This window comes from Callithrix jacchus, chromosome 12 (assembly GCF_049354715.1).
Source record: "Callithrix jacchus isolate 240 chromosome 12, calJac240_pri, whole genome shotgun sequence".
Taxonomy (NCBI): Eukaryota; Metazoa; Chordata; class Mammalia; order Primates; family Cebidae; genus Callithrix; species Callithrix jacchus.
The window spans coordinates 69706993-69719437 of record NC_133513.1 but is presented as its reverse complement, the minus strand read 5'-3'; positions in this window follow the sequence as shown (position 1 = coordinate 69719437).

Here is a 12445-nt window from a genome sequence, read left to right as displayed (position 1 = left end):
TGACCAACATGGAGAAACCTCATTTCTATTAAAAATACAAAACTAGCCAGGTGTGGTGGCATATGCCTGTAATCCCAGCTACTCAGGAGGCCTGAGGCAGGAGAGTCACTTGAACCCAGGAGGCAGAGGTTACAGTGAGCCGAGATTGCACCATTTCACTCTAGCCTGGGCAAGAAGAGCAAAACTCAGTCTCAAAAAAAAAAAAAAAGATAAGCAGTCTTGCTGAAATGATTTAGCTTTTAGAGTGCATACTTCAAATGTCTCATTTAAAAATGAAAAAGTTGTGGTCTAAAAGAGAAATAACTTTTATTTCATACAGAATTCAAATGAAATTGACAAAATGTTTCCCATAATTATGTCCTGTCATAAATAAGGTCATATGTTTCTATGAACATATATGATTATGAGTTCTTTAAGGGTAAGGACCATGTCTCTGCTTTCCCCTTGGCACTGAACACACAGGATATTTAATAAATACTCTAATGTCGTAAGTGAAAAATAAGGGGTGGGTGCAGTTGAAGTGATTGATTTCAAGGCAGATTCAGACTCTCTAAATTCTGGGTCTATTAAAAATAAATGATAAGCACTTGTCTTGTGATACTAAAGAGCATGACAAAAAGCCAGGATAAGTATTTAGAATAACTACTCTAAGGCCCTGGGTAAATAACTTCAGCTTTTGCAATCTCAGTTTCCTTATCCACTGGATAAAAAAAAAAAAAAAGGATTGAATTATATGATTGTTGGGGTGTCTTCCAGTACTGACCAGTCTATGATTTCATCAAGACTTTAATCTCAGAAGGAAAAAAAAAAGCCTGAAATTATGGCTACTAATATAAAACACCATTAATACAAAAAAATATTAAAAAGAGCAACCAGAATATTTGGAGATGCTTATACTATATTTTTCATTCACTTAGTTGCTCATTCATTAATTAAAGGATATGTATTTGAATTCTTATAGGCATTTTACTAGATGTTTTGAGAGGACTGAAACTTAGGGATATTTATCAAATACCCAGTATATGATGAGCTTTAGAAATATTTTTCAAATAGCAAGGACATGATGACCTTTCTAAGCAGAGGGGAGAGACTGCATGAATCTTAGAGTGCACCTACCTGATTCTAGTCCAGGCTCTACCTCCAATTTTCTGGGTAAGTCACATGACATTTTTTAAGGACTGGGTTTTCTTATGGGTGATAAAGAAATTGGATTTATTCTCTGAGCATCCTTGAAGAGCTGACAGTAGACACACAGCCGAATAGAAGGCCTGGCTCCTGCTTCAGAAGGGACATCACTTTGCTCACACTGAGGTGATCATGTCCATAGTGCTTGGGAAGAAACATGCCTAACTCAGTGCTCCACGATACATGCTTGATGCTCTTTGCAAGGGCATGATGAATTGCCCACAATGGTTTTAGATATTTAGATGCATTCCACTTAGAAATAAAACTTGAGGACATGAGGACAAACTGGCCAATGAGTGTCATTCATTACAAGACTGTTTCTGATTAGACACTGCACAGCAAACTTGAGATGCTCTAAAATCTTAGAGCTCAAATATGAAATAAAATTGATACTGGTTTTCCCATATTAGAGATCATCTTGAAAATTTACATGACATAATCAATAATTAGTCTGAAGCCAAAATAATTTTTTCTAAACAAATTTGGATCAACCTAGAGGAAAAATTGAATTATCTTTTCATTTTCTCTATAGAAAAATTACAAAACTGCTGTCAGGTTTCAGTCCCCGCAAAATCTGAATTCTCCCTTGGATATATCAGTATCAGAGGAGAGAAATGTAGGGGAGACAACAGTAAGATAAGAGGTGGCTTCTCAAAATACATAAGATGGGACCTGGGCTTTAATGAAAGGTTAGAATTCAGAAATTACTAAGTGGATTCACAACTTAGGAAGAGATCACAGAGTACCTCATCTTCAAATGCATATCATAGTCTAGGCATGTCAAATGAGTTTCCTCTACAGTGTCACCTCCAATTGATTGGTCTGAGTTCAATGGAGAGAGTGCCATCATCAATTGGTGATGCATGTCACTGGTCAGAGATCGGGGAAGAGACCATGTGTGCCACATGCTTGCCTTACCTGTTCAACTCTCTCAGGGATGTGAGAAAATAATGAGAGACATTTGTTTTCAGGAGACGGTCCTGAAATCTTCCTAAATCCTACTGCCTGTGAGCTCCTCTGCCTCTCAGACAGCAGTATGTGTGTGGTAGAAGGTGAAGGCATAGAGGTTTCTGGGACAATGTCAGTGAATGCAGAGAGATGCATATAGGGCCCTTTAAAGGGAGGGAGGGAGAAGATCAGCTTGACAGGATGCCAGGTGAAGAGAGGACCACATACACTCTCCTGATTCCCAAAGTGGAAATTTTTAATAGGGATAGCTATAGCTGGTAAATCAGAAGGTTGACAAATGGTGCCCTGTGTTCTAATGAATCACATTGCCTGCCCTTCAACATGGCTGCCTTTCTTTAGATCTTAGAGAGTTCCACGATTATTCAAATTGCAGTATCTCTAATAGGCACTCTGTTGTAGTAGATAGTGGGTTTAGCCCAAGGCATGGCATATTGTGGGTGCTTCCTAGATGTTATTACGGGCTTACTGTCAGCTGGGCACAAGACACCAGAACAGGAGCTGGAGGTGAGGGAAGATGGGAGCCTGTAGAGGATCTGTCCAAGCCTACCTCCTCTGTTCCCTGAATTCCTGTCAGATTAGACTCCAAGTGTTTACACTCCAAGTCCCTGGTCTCTCCTTGATTTCTTTAGAAAGATTTGAATTTAATTGTTACATTCTTTAGAAAGCTTTGAATGTAATTGTCCATAGTTTTTAAGTAAGCAAATGTTCTCTCTTTTGTGGAAGGACTGTGGTGAAACATTCCTCTAAAAGCCAGTGCAGCTGGAAATTCACCGTGTGATCAGGGGTAGAACAACCCAAGTGTATGTGTGTTATAGTGTTGGCTATTTTGAGTCCATGCGCTTTGTTCCATAGCTTTGGAAATTTTTCGTAGCCTTTTCCAAGCTCAACTGACATTGCTGGCAGGATGGAACCCCTCAAGACACATTGATCTTTGGAGAAAGGAGGAAATAAAACCATGATCCTGCACTAGGTGGGCACCCTATCTCAATCAGATTCACCTGGAGGGCTTTTTCCTCTGCCATTATGCCTTATGGCAGTGGTCTCAAGGTGAGATGACTGGAGCAGAAGCATTATCCGAAATTTGTTAAAAATGCAAATTATTGGGCCTCACTACAGACTGGATTAGAAGTCTGGGGTTAGGGCCCAGCAATCCATGCTTCAGCAGGCCTTCCAGGTGACTCTGCTGTAAGCTACAGTGTAAGAACAACTTCCTGAAAGTAATGCCAGTTTTCTCTGGGTGAAGAGGCTCAGTGGGCAGAAGGAAAGAGTGAGAACACAGCTGGCTTTCCAAGTAGAGGAGGTCTGTGGAAATGATTATGGGTTGAGGATATTTTCTTTTCAGGTGTGTTTGGGTGGAAAACTCTATGACTGACTGGACAAAAGGCACTGACTGGCAGCTCAACAATCAAAGGATGGAAGCATGTGCATAATGCTGTGTAATGCATTCAAGAAATTCAGGAGTGTGGTCTGGGGTGACCACGAGGAAAACAATTCCAACCAGCATGACCAAGAGACTGGCACTATAGAGAAAAAAAGATCTCACTTCCCAGTAAGCCAGAGACCTGAAAAATAAAATTGAAAAAAAGAGTTATCTCTTTGAACAAAACAGTAGGGAAAGAGAAATGAATTACCAACAGCAAAATCATTAAATGAGAAACTGGCTATCTATTGGGTAACAGCAATAGAAATTTGATAAACTGGTTTGGGAGCTTTCTGTTAGAGTTCGATTTATCACGGTGGGGTCAGAAGGATTTCTTTCTCCTCTTAGGTCAAGGTGTGAAATACAGAGATAAGATACAGCACTCTTCAAACTTGCCAGAAAGCAGAATTTCCTCCTTATGCCTGATGGGAAGGAGATCTAGCACAGTGGTTCTCAACTGGGGGCTATTTTTCCTCCAGGGCACATTTGGCCAAGTCTGGAGACAGTTTTGATTGTCACAGTCTTTAGGGTTGCACTGGCATCTAATGATCAGAGGCCAGGGATGCTGCTAAATATCCTGCAATACACAGAGTTAATATTATTATTCTCTACGAGGATTATCTAGTTCCAACATAAAACTAAAGAGCTTCTGCACAACAGTGGAAATAATTAAGAGTGAAGAGACAACCTGCCAAATGGGAGAAACTATTTGCAAATAATCCATCTGACAAGGGGTTAATAATATCCAGAATATATTAAAAACTCAAGCAACTCAATAGCAAAAACACTAAATAATGTAAGTAGAATGTGGACAGAAGACCTGAGGACATTTCTCAAAAGATGACAAACAAATGGCCAACAGGTATATGAGAAAATGCTTAATATCACTAACCATCCCAGGAAATGCAAACAAAAACCACAAGATATCGCCTCATCCCAGTTAGAAGGGCTATCATCCAAAGGAAAAAAGTAAATGCTGATGAGAATGTGGAGAAACCAGAACACTTGCACACTGTGGGTAGAGATGCAAAGTAGTACAGCCATTATGGAAAACAGTAAGTGGGTTCTTCAAAGAGAACTACCATACAATCTAGCAATCCCATTAGTGAGTATTTATTGAAAGGAAAAGAAATCAGTACATCCAAGAGTGTCCTCACTCTCGTATTTATTACAGCATTATTCACAATAGCCAAGATACAGAATCAACCTAAGTGGCCATCAGCAAAGGAATAGATAAAGAAAATGTAGTATGAATGCACAATAGAATACTGCTCAGCCATAAAAAAATAAAATTCTATCATTTATAACAACAGGGATGAGCCTGGAGGACATCTAATCTAGTCTGGAGTGAGGCCCAATAATTTGCATTTTTAAAGAGACTATCTCTTTCTGTGTCTGGCATAATATCATTCATTTATGGAATCTAAAATATCTGATCTCACAGAAGTAGAAAGTAGAACAGTGGTTACCAGCGGCTAAGGAGAGTAGGAGAAGGGTGGCAGGAGGAGAGATTGGTCAACAGGTACACAATTACAGTTAGATAGAAGGAATGAATTCTAGTGTCCTATTGTACAGTAGCATGACAATAATTAAGAATACTGTTTCAAAATAGTGTGGTGGCCCATACCTGTAGTCCCAGCACTTTGGGAGGCTGAGGCAGATGGATCATCTAAGGTCAGGAGTTCAAGACCAGCCTGACCAACATGATAAAACCCCATCTCTACTAAAAATACAAAAATTACCTGGGCATGGTGGTGGGTGCCTGTAATCCCTGTTACTCAGGAGGCTGTGGCAGGAGAATTGCTTAAACACGGGAGGCAGAGGTTGCAGTGAGCTGAGATCGTGCCATTGCACGCCAGCCTGGGTGACAGAGTGAGACTTGATCATAAATAAATAAATTAAAATAAATTTTAAAAAAAGAAAATATCTAGAAGAAAGGATTTTGAATGTTCTTACCACAAAGAAATAAATATTTGAGGTAATGACTAAGCTAAATGCTGTGATTTGATCATTATATAATATATACATGCCTGCAGACATCATACTGTACCCCATAAATATATATAATTATTATGTGTAAATTAAAAATAAAATAAAACTTAAAAGAATTGCCTGTAGTCCCAGCAACTCAGGAGACCGAGGCAGGAAAATCACTAGAGCCTAGGAGTTTGAGGCTGCAGTGAGAAGTGATTGCACCACTGCACTCAGCCTGGGCAACAAAGTGAAACCCTGTCTCAAAAATAAATAAATGTATGAATACATAAAGAATTATCCAGCTCCAAATGTCCATAATGCCATGGTCAGGAGACCCCAGTCAAGAGTAAAACACCATCTCTGTCACATATTAAATATCATGAGGAAGCTATAGACATGAATTTTAGCTTAATGCAGATGCTCTTTTACTTACAATGGGGTTTCGTCACAATAAATTCATCATAAGTTGAAAATATTGTAAGTTGAAAATGGACTTAGTATATCTAACCTTTCAAAGATCATTGTTAACCTAGCCTTTCTTAAATATTCTCAGAATATTTTTGTTAACCTACAGTTGGACGAAAGCATCTAACACAAAGCCTATTTTATAATAAAATGTTGACCTACATATATTGCTAGCCTGGGAAAAGATCAAAATTCAAAATTTGAAATACGGTTTCTACTGAATGCATATTGCTTTTGCACCATTGTAAAATTGAAAAGTTGTAAGTCTAATGATAGTAAGTCAGTGACTGTAAGATATCAGTCTTCTTACTGAAAAACTCATGTCTGCAGGCAGCAAAAGTTGTACCTTACAGTATTGAGGTTGGGTTCAAGTGACTGAGAAGCACAATTTAAGTCATTGGGAGACCTGGGGATGGTGACAGAGACAGAGGTAAAGACTAATTTTTGGACACAAAAAAGAGAAAATCAAGTAAACAGGTCAGATATGCAATCCTTAAGATTCTCCGGCTCAAGGACTTTAGTGCCCTAACTCCCCGCCACCTAATCCCTGCTCTTTCCTGGTGTGTGGGCAATGGCTATCTTCACATCAGCAATTCCTGCCTTACAAGGGGTGGTAATAGAGGATACATATAGCTTTGGGATGGAAAATGTGCTATTTAGCCAACCACTCTGAACATCAAACACAAATTACACCCATCCTGAATCACTAGCACGATTTCATCATTTAACTAGCAAAAGTAATACCTATTCATTACAAAAGAAGCCCTGTAATAAACTTCTCCATAACCTTGCCTGATGAAAGATACAACCGGCTAGTACTTTGCACTTAATGTATGCCAAGAATGCACTCTGTATTAAACATAAAGATCTACCTACTTCCTGTCCGGGATCGCCCCAGGCTACCAGCTGTTCAATTAAGAGAGATCTGAAAACAATTCACTGAAGGCACAGAAGACATAAAAATCAGATCATACCCATCTGATCTGATTAAAGGCACCATCTCTGGTACCGTTTCCCCAAATTGTTCATATTTAAAGATAGTCCCCCCGCGCCCCCCCACATTTTTGTCTACTTAATTAGATAGTGATGATGTAAAACTTCCTTTATAGGTAAAATGTAAGTCTATTGGATTATTTTGTTGATTTTTACTTCTCTTCTAATTAGAGTTAAGTAACAATTCTATGCCTGTCTTAATTGTTTTTAAACCCCTTAATTAAAAATTGCCTGGAATTTAATTAACTTCTAATTAATTCTTCCACTCTGACAAGCACAGTGGTTGAGATAAAGAAATTTGGGATATAGTTTCCAGTATTTAAACTGAAATTAAGGCAGTTGTAATTTTTTTTAATTGGATGATTTGACTAAATGAACTCAGTCCTCTATCAGGATGTTTTTTCCCATATCCTCACCTGGTCACCTAGAGCACTTGTAATAATTTTCCTTCAGCCTCTGGGCACCATGAAGAATAAGCTTAGTCACTTCCTTTGTTTTTAAAAAGGTTTTAAAATTAGAAGATGTCATATATTTATGTTGTCTGACATTACAAAGGCTAAAATTCTGTCTGGATAAAAAAGGCATTATTTTGAGGCTTGTTAATTTTTTCCCAGTCACTGAATAGTGAGTCATAATGAGAAAATTACTCTGCATTTGCACATGGCTATCAGAGTCAGTGAAAGGAATTCATGTGCCTAAGCCAGAGCAGAGGGGACTGGCCCACTCACAATTACTGCAATTACTGTTAAGAACGCCAGAAAACAAAGATGCGATGTGTAACAAGATTCTGTGTTCCACTTAATGTAACTGGTCTTTTTTCCTTTCATCTTGTACACTCATATAGGCTTGCACTTCTCTCTTCACACAATTTCTAAATCCTCCTTCTTCTGGCTACTTTAAGAGATCCATCCGCATAGAAATGGTTAGGATTCTTATCAGAAAAATACTTTTTCACAATTTCAGTGGATAAAATGGACTTCCCTTGACTTCAAGCTCCTATGAGAAGTGTTGGCTGGTTTATCCTCCTCTTGTCTGCCTCCTTACTGTTAGCCTCATTCCTACTCATCCTTTGAAACTCAGTGCAGTCACTGCCACCTCCTCTGGGAAGTCTTGCAGGATACTCCAACCCTGTTGGAGTGAGTTACTCTTCCACTGGCTCTCAGGCAACTTGTGTGTTCTTCCATCTCATTTGTAAAGATCCATGACTAGATACACCCTTCCCCTGCCTCCCGCTCCAGCCTATGAGTTCCTTACAATCATAAACTGAGTTTTTATCTTGGTATACTGGGTGCCTAGGACACAGCATGCTATATGCCAGGCACTCAATACATGTGTTATAAATTTTCCTTGGCAGGCTTATGGGATAAAAAATTATATCTCAACTATACAGTACAACTAATGCATGACTGTCAAAAACATGGACTTCAGAGTAATATGTCTGGACAGTTGTTTCTGACAGGCAACATAGAAGGAAAGCAACCTATATGATTAAGAACGATCGCACTAGATCATAGCCAGAGAGCCGCCAAAGCTGAACAGCTTCACAGCTTTAAAAAAAATTCATTCATTCATCCATCCAACAAACATGAAGTTGTGTGTTAAAAGTAAGGTGCTGAGCTAGTTTGCAGGAACCCAGAAATTAAAGAGAGTGCCAGGGTTGCCAGACTTGTATAGTTATATTGAAGTGAGAGAAGAATCTAGTGCAGCTGCCTGTGGAATGTGATAGAATAGTCAGGGCAGTCGCATGTTTTAGAGTCAAATCGTCTAAGCTGATGATCCACACCACTGATTTTATCCACGTGAAAGGGACTAGTTACATACCCTCATGTTGCCATGGGATTATCTGTAAATGGAAATAGAGTAAATCCTACTTCATGATATTGTTCTGATTATTAAATTATATAATTCTTGCAAAGTGCTTATAACAGTGCCTGGGACATGGTAAACAATAAACATCAATCCTTCTGCTACTGATATATGCTAGTAGTAGCAAATATGGAAGGACATACCGTTGAAAGAGTAGAGAGAGGACAAGGGCCGGTGAGAGTTAGTATTTTTTTAAACTTTAATTTACCTGATAGATTAAAAAAAAAAACTTGTTAGCCATATTAGCAAACAAAGGTTAAACAACAGTCACCTGTATTTTCAAATTAACATTTTGCTGTATTTGTTCCACAGTTGTTAATCTGCATATACAGAGATCATACTGTGCATACTATTTGATATCACATTTTCCCACTAGGACTGTTCATAAATATGTATCTACATCATAACAACTCTAGGTATTCGCTGTATAATTGCACATTATTGTGCTTAATCAGTGACTATCGCAGTTATTTTCCTTTGTTCTAAAAACAACACTGTCACGAACCTTTTTCTCTCTCTCTCTGCCAGTTATCTGATAATCAACAGATAGTTTTGTTGATGTTTCTAAGAGGTGACAAATACATATCAATGGCTAGTTTTATTTCAATATATAAAATATTTGCATAAATATTAAAACAATATCTAAAGTCATAATTAAGATATCTTGCTAATACACCATCTTCATTCACCTTGCTTTCTATTTCCTCCCACCATAGGAAACTGTTTTAATTAGGTTCTTATTGTAACTTTTTAGTGTTGTTATGCAAACAATAGCAAATACTCCACATATATTCTTATTTTCCTGTTTCTTACACAAAAGCTAGCATGCAATAATCACTGTTCTGCATCTGATTTATGTCATGTAACAATATATTGGGCCAGGCACAGTGGCTCACACCTATAATCCCAGCACTTTGGGAGGCTTAGGTGGGCAGATCACCTGGGATCAGGAGTTCAAGACCAGCCTGACCAACATGAAGAAACACTGTCTCTACTAAAAAATACAAAAAAAATTAGCTGGGTGTGATGGCACATGCCCGTAATCGCATCTACTTGGGAGGCTGAGGAAGGAGAATCACTTGAACACGAGAGGCAGCAGTTGCTGTGAGCCGAGTTTGCACCATTGCACTCCCACCTGGGCAACAAGAGTAAAATTCTGTCTTAAGAAAAAACAGGAACAAAAACAATATATTAAAGATGATATCATTTTTGTACAGAAAAAATTCTCTCTCCACCCCCGTCCTTCTTCCTTTGAACCTTAATTTTTAACAGTAGCACAGGATTATGTTTTGAGAAACTACAGTTTATATAACAAGTACTTTACTGATGTCAGCTCCCTGCTCTAATTCCTAGAGTAGGTTTGGATAGATTTGATGCTGCCCTGTCTACCCCATTATCCCTTTGTCACCTATTAATAGCAAAGACAGGAAGAGCAGGTCAATAGCGAACTGCCTGGATTGTTCCAAACCGGGGTAGACAGTGAGTGTCTTTCCCAAGTCTAGGTTCTTGATTTCTAGGGTTCCTTCCAATAACAAAATGAGTATGAGAGACACTTAGACTCATAGGCTTTAGGCCGGGCATGGTGGCTAATGCCTGTAATCTTTGGGAGGCCAAGGCAGGTGGATTGTGAGGTCAGGAGTTCGAGACCAGCCTGACTAACATGGTGAAACCCTGTCTCTACTAAAAATACAAAAATTAGCCAGGTGTGGTGGCATGCGCCTGTAGTCCCAGCCACTCAGGAGGCTGAAGGGGAATCGCTTGAACCAGGGAGGTGGAGGTTACAGTGAGCCAAGATTGCACCACTGTACTCCAGTCTGGGCAACAGAGCGAGACTCCATCCCAAAAAAAAAAAAAAAAAAAAAAAATCACCGGCTTTACTAATTTTCACTGACTCTGACCAAAAATAGTGGGGAAAACAGGTGTGTAGTACCAGAAAGCTCTCCCAAGTGCAGGATCAAGTTAATCCTGTATATACATACAACATTTCCTTTGCCTTCATAATTTCATTCATTGTTTGCAGCACAGACCCCCTCCCAACATCATCTCCTGACTTCCTTCCAAGGAGATGGTGACTAGTCCAAGATCCCTAATTATTATTTATTTCATTTGGAATAATTACTGTAAAATGATGACACCATTGCCAGGCCACCAAGAACTGGATACTGGACAATCAAACTCCAACAGTTCTATTTCCTTGTTTTCCTTCTCACTCTACAAGGCTACTTTGTCTCATGTTCTGGCTGACCTTCTCTTTCTCTTGATGTTACTGAATTTATTGCTTCCATTTTTACCAGCTAAACTTGAAACCTTTCTCCTTCACTTAGCCAGATTTTTGCTGAACCTTCTTACTCAAGAAAGAGTAGGTAAAGCAGGTAGACATTCCTGACAGGGAGAGTGCAATATGACACGTTTGAAGAATCACAAGTTGTTAGAATTTACTAGAGCACAGAATAAAGCATGGGGGTTGGCAGGAGATGTCATGGATCAGATAGACTGGGATTGAAGGATTTGGAATTGTATACTAATAGGTTTGGGCTTTATTATCTCCGTGATGGAGAACTACTGAATGATTTTCAGGGAGGTCATGGCCCAGCTATGGAGGGGGTTGATTGTGGAGAGACTGGAGGAAGGACAACCAGTTAGGCAGATACTGAAATGGTAAACATAATTGATGGAAGCCTAAAACAAGGGAGTTACAGTAAGAATGGAAAGAAAGAAGAAGGTAGAGTGGACATGTTGCATTAGGTGTGACTCAGGGCGAAAAATGATCTTTAAGATCAACATTGAGATTTCTGCCATGGGTAAAAATGGTAACCATTAGTAAGATGAACAGGCTGTATTTGGTGGGAGAAGATATTGGAGATTAAGATGCCAGTGGGAACTCTAGGTGGAGAAGTTTAGTATGTAGAAAGCCTAGAACTCAAAGGAGAGGTGAAGATTGCAAATACAAAACAGCACCATTATGTAAGTGATAGCTGTAATCCTGGGGTTTGATGAGATCATGCAAGGAAATAGAGTGAGAAGAGTGTCCAGGACAGAACCCTGGGATCCACAATGGAGAGAAAAGAAATTAGTCCATGAAGGAAATTGGGAAGCAGAAGTCAATGGTAAAACAGCCAGGCATGGTGGCTCATGCTGGTAATCCAAGCACTTAGGGAGGCTGAGGCGGGTGGATCAAGAGTTTGAGAGTTTGAGAACAGCCTGGCCAATGTGAGGCCAAGAGTTTGAGAACAGCCTGGCCAATGTGAGGAAAACTCTCTCTACTAAAAATACAACAAAATTAGCTGGGCAGGGTGGCATGAGAATCTCTTGGGCCCTGGTGGCGGAGGTTGCAGTGAGACGAGATGGTGCCACTGCACTGCAGCCTGGGTGACAGAGCAAGACTCTGTCTCAAAAAAAAAAGAAAGAAAGAAAAGAAAAGTAGAAAAGTAAAAGAAATCAATGGTAAGAGAAAAACCATGAGAGAGGCTGTTAGTAGAAAGAATGCATCTATTAAAAAGAGTTTCAAGAAAAAATGTTTTGGCAACAATATTGAATGTCTCATAGAGGTCGTGTAAAACCATATGTATATAA